We start from the raw sequence: 5,255 nt of genomic DNA on the forward strand, positions 1-5,255 counted from the left end.
GCTATAACCGCTCCCTCCGCCCGCCCTGTTGAGCCCGCCCCGCCCAAGCCCTGCGCAGAGCCATTTGCCGGATCGCCTCAGGCAAAGGCTAGATTAGCACCTCCCCAGAGGACAGAAGTTTTCCGCGGCAGACACAGCTGATTCACACAGCCAGTCGGCCTGGTGGTCAAATCCCTCTAGTTTTAACTACAACAATCAAGGCTTAACTAGAACAAGACTGCGCACAAAGACCACTAGGGGGTGCACCAAGAAAGCATAAAAAATGCGGAGACAAAAAAACATGACAGAAATGGAGGATATAGAGCTAAAAAACGCAATTTTGAGGGCTTGCAATAAACTTTTGGAGAGCTTCACGAAAACTAATGAGACCCTCGATGCTATGATAAAGAAACTAGAAATTAAGCATACACGCTCTGAAATAAAGAATATTACACCCAATAGCAGACCAGAGGAGCGCAAGAATCAAGTCAAAGATTTGAAATGCGAAGAAGCAAAAAACACCCAACCGGAAAAGCAAAATGAAAAAAGAATCCGAAAATATGAAGATAGTGTAAGGAGCCTCTGGGACAGCTTCAAGCGTACAAACATCAGAATCATAGGGGTGCCAGAAGATGAGAGACAGCAAGATATTGAAAACCTATTTGAAGAAATAATGGCAGAAAACTTCCCCCACCTGGTGAAAGAAATGGACTTACAGGTCCAAGAAGCGCAGAGAACCCCAAACAAAAGGAATCCAAAGAGGACCACACCAAGACACATCATAATTAAAATGCCAAGAGCAAAAGACAAAGAGAGAATCTTAAAAGCAGCAAGAGAAAGAGACTCAATTACCTACAAGGGAATACCCATACGACTGTCAGCTGATTTCTCAACAGAAACTTTGCAGGCCAGAAGGGAGTGGCAAGAAATATTCAAAGTGATGAATAGCAAGAACCTACAACCAAGATTACTTTATCCAGCAAAGCTATCATTCAGAATTGAAGGTCAGATAAAGAGCTTCACAGATAAGGAAAAGCTAAAGGAGTTCATCACCACTAAACCAGTATTATATGAAATGCTGAAAGGTATCCTTTAAGAGGAGGAAGAAGAAAAAGGTAAAGATACAAATTGTGAACAACAAACATGCATCTATCAACAAGTGAATCTAAGAATCAAGTGAATAAATAATCTGATGTACAGAATGAACTGGTGATTATAATGAATCAGGGACATAGAAAGGGAATGGACTGACTATTCTTGGGGGGGAAAGGGAAATGGGAGATGCGGGAAGAGACTGGACAAAAATCGTGCACCTATGGATGAGGACAGTGGGTGGGGAGTGAGGGCGGAGGGTGGGGCGGGAACTGGGAGGAGGGGAGTTATGGGGGAAAAATAAAAAGAGGAACAAATGTAACCTGAACAATAAAGATTTAATAAAAAAAATAAAATAAAATAAAATAAAAAAAAGAATTGATTGTTCCCAAACTGAGTTATGGAGTCAACATAATGCCAATCAACATCCCAGCAAGATTTCTTGGTAGAAATTGATGAGCTAATTCTAGAATGTATATGAATATGTTAAGGGGCTTAGTTTAGTCAAAACAACTTCAAAAAGGAAGACAAAACTTGAAAGGCTAATACTACTTATTTAAAAATTATTAAACATACAATAGTCAGACAGTAAATTAAACAACTCATGGAGCACAAAAAAAGAGTTCAAAAACAGACTTACTTTGACAAATATACAATTGCAAAAACCTTTTAGAGATTTTTGTAACTCTAATTTAAGCCCATCATTTGGAGTAAAAATACATGGAATGTCAAATCTGAAAGAAAAGTTATAAAAATATTAATAAACACACAAATGAATTCAGAGGTTCTTGGTAGTAAAACATGATGTTAAAAAGACGTAGAATAACTCCATTGGAAATGTCAGTACTTGAAATAGCTCTGCCAATAACACACCTTAAGCAGCCTGTGGTGTCACCATGCCTCCCATCAGTGGTCACGTCTAATGGGCATTCCCAGGGCCAGAGTTTATCCATTGTACTGGTTGCCACTAAGGTTGGCTAGGACTCATGGAAGAGAAATTGGCATCAAGTAAAAATGAAGGGGAAACCTGGTGCATTCTGTGGCTCTCCAAAAACAGTGATATTGTCAGAGGCATCTGAAAGAAAAATGAATAAATAAATTAAGGCCAACTTGGAGAAAATGCCCACCCCAAAAAAACTGGTGAAAATTTGAATATTAGAAAATAATAATTAAAATAAGTTGGAATGAGCTGAACTCGGCATCTGAGCAGTGGGTTCCTGATAATACAAATGAAAATGCACATGAGACAAAAGTATAATGAAAATATTGTCATACATACTTGAATTTTGAATATTAATAAAATTGTGACTAAATCATAAAATATTATATATTATCTAAAATTAAAAGTACTTACTCATAAATTAATTAGTGATGAAATGAGAACATTTTCTAAGAAATTCTGGTTCTAAGAAAAAATCAGTTATATTTTTCTATGGAAATTATAAGTATAGTTTATGGTGTGAGATAAAGTCAAAAGCAGTTATCTCAAATAATAGGGCAGTACTTTTTATATTAGTCAGAATATAATATGGCCAAAATATAGCAAACATGTCTATAACTTTCAGTTTTGTGTAATGCATATCATTTGAGGAAGCTGATACACTATCCTCTTGTATAAGTTACTTTTGAAAATCTAAACTAGGAAAAGCTTCTCCTCTAACAGCCCAGATTAGAGGTGAAAGTTAACTCTACCTGCTTGTCACTCTCTCCTCTGCTTCTGCTCCATTATTCCTTTATTGCAGCTTCTCTGCAAACACCTTCTACAGTCTCTGTCAGAAGCAGCATCTCCTTTGTCTTCCATTCCTGGAGAGCACAGTGTTGCTGTGATTAGTGTTTACAGTAACCCCTTGTATTTTGTCCACCACCAACAAGCAAATTAGTACAAGTCAAGAGCCTAACAGAAACCAGGTCAAGTGTAAGGAAAGTCATACATGCTTTCGAATGGGCTTCTCTCCTTCCTGCACTCCTAACTTGGAAGGCAGGCATGGTTGTTTTTGGCATGGTTATCTTTTACTAAAGCTAAACTTAAAACACCCAATTCACCTTTACTAGCATTTGAGAGCAATCAGGGAGTTAAATGTTGTCTAATAACTTCCACAATCATCTCTTTCAGAGCAGATGATTAACTCATACATATAGTTAGTGGTGTCATTCTCGTTATTAATGTAACAACTTGTATATAATAGCTGTAAAGAAAGATTAATGTGCCCTAACCAGTTTGGCTCAGTGGATAGAGTGTCAGCCTGCAGACTAAAAAGTCTCAGGTTTGATTCCGGTCAAGGGCATGTACCTTGGTTGCGGGCACATCCCCAGTAGGTGTGCAGGAGGCAGCTGGATCGATGTTTCTCTCTCATCAATGTTTCTAACTCTCTATCTCTCTCCCTTTCGCTCTGTAAAAAATCAATAAAATATATATTTTTTTAAAAAAGAAAGATTAATGTGGGTAAATTAATTAGACTTAAATAACTTCAACAAGTATGACAGACAGCTAAAATGATTTACAAACAAAACATTGCACACAGATTTCTCTTCATATTTTAAATGTATCTCTGACCTCTTCACAGTTTAGGGAGACTTAAGTTTTCTTCTTGTTTGTTCCTGCTGTCGTCTTTCTTCTCTGTCCATCCAGAGGAGGCGCTGCTCTTCCGCTGTGCCCTCATGTTGGTCTAATTTCCTACTTGTCATATACAAATATCTAAATAAAGTGCAAATGCAGGAGAAGGTGAATCGTGTCTTGCTTTCTAGTGGCATCAGCTGCTTTGAAATGCCCAGACCACCTCCTTGCTCAAGTTTTACTTCTTGAACTCAGGAATTTCACAGTTTTTCTCTCAGTGCTATTCAAGGACTTGTAAGCCAGCTCTCACCATGCTCAGTCATACAGATCTCCTTACCGTGACAGTATCTGGTCTTATGGCCAAGACAATGGTAAAATGTGGAGCAGATTCCTTCAAAACATTTTTGCACAGTAATTATTCATAACTCAGTGGGTTTAGGGATATGAGTTTCCAAAGACGGCTGGAATATCTGAGAATTGATTTCAAATCTAGAAAAAAAAAAAACAGGTTTGAATTTCCGGAAGAAAAAGATGTATCCTGGCTCCCTGTGACTTGCAGAGCCTTCAACAAATCTTCCATCTATAGTCCTGATATCTGGTATGTCAATATGCTTATGAAACTACCACAAAATGGACCCACAGAATATAAAAGTCAGGCTATGCAGCCTAATCCCTCACCTTAATGCAGGAGGAAAGAGGAGGAGAAAAAAAAGAATGATATCCCTTCATTTCCTAAGATATGGGCTGGACCATGGAGTGGTAATGGCTGAACATGAGCATGTAATATCTGCAGAGCTTATACATTTTCTTTCGGGGACAATGCATCTCTATATTGGCATTAGATATAATCAAACCTCTAATTTTGACTTTGCACGAAGTTCCTCAAATTTAATGCGGTCAGCCCTTAAACATGTATCATAAAAAGCTACTCTTAGAGGCCAGCTTCAGAATCTTTCTGCTACAATAGACTCTTCCTATTGGCCCCAACTCAGACAGAAGGAACACATTAGAGTAGCAATTTAATTACAGATTTCTGCTAACAATCACTGACATATAGAGGACCTGTCCCTTTCCCTTTCTTGGCCCAATAAAGCAACCTCAAATTATTCTCTATTCCTGCTCTAAATTTACATTTGGAAAAACAGAGTAAAAAGTGATGGATCGCAGGTCTTGTCCCGGAGCAAATGGAGTAAGCAGCTGAAACTAATAACACCCACCCCGAATTGGCGAAATTACTCAGCTGGTGAGACGGTTTGCAGCCGGGAAGGGCAGAGCTCCCCTGGAAAGGTTAAAAACCAGGGATCTGGGCAGGAAAGTTTGCCAGACCTGAGCCCAGAGGGTCGGAGGGAGACCGCATGGCAGGCAGCCGCGTCTCTTGGGACAGACACAGCCCCTGACCGGGGAAAGGAATTCCTCGGGTTTGCTGGCGCCGGGAGATTTGAGATTTGGATTTTGTGACTGCGGAAAACTGTGACTAAAGGTGGCATCCTGAGGAACTGACCAGACCATGCAGTGCCCATAAGAGAGGAGCGTTTCCCAGATCATGCAGTGCTGGTAAGAGAGGAGCGTTTCCCAGACCGCAGATCCAAGCAACAGCAGCCCCCTGATCACCGCAGCCTCCTGATCACCA

General features: G+C 39.6%; 1 long non-coding RNA gene across 2 annotated transcripts in view; it reads right to left on the reverse strand.

Moving 5' to 3' along the window:
• The window catches only part of LOC102258259, a 6,086-nt gene extending 2,326 nt beyond the window's left edge, over positions 1-3,760 (reverse strand). The window contains exons 1-4 of one of the 2 annotated variants that reach the window (XR_314173.2): positions 3,626-3,760; positions 2,764-2,874; positions 1,945-2,146; positions 1,718-1,805 (exon numbers count right to left, since the gene is read on the reverse strand). This is a non-coding gene — a long non-coding RNA (uncharacterized LOC102258259). Of the gene's footprint in view, positions 1-1,717; positions 1,806-1,944; positions 2,147-2,763; positions 2,875-3,625 lie in introns of those variants that run through there. The other variant, XR_001364017.1, reaches the window with a different exon arrangement.
• Between the last annotated feature and the right edge of the window lie 1,495 nt (positions 3,761-5,255).

The sequence above is a fragment of the Myotis brandtii genome, unplaced genomic scaffold (genome assembly GCF_000412655.1).
Source record: "Myotis brandtii unplaced genomic scaffold, ASM41265v1 scaffold479, whole genome shotgun sequence".
Lineage (NCBI taxonomy): Eukaryota > Metazoa > Chordata > Mammalia > Chiroptera > Vespertilionidae > Myotis > Myotis brandtii.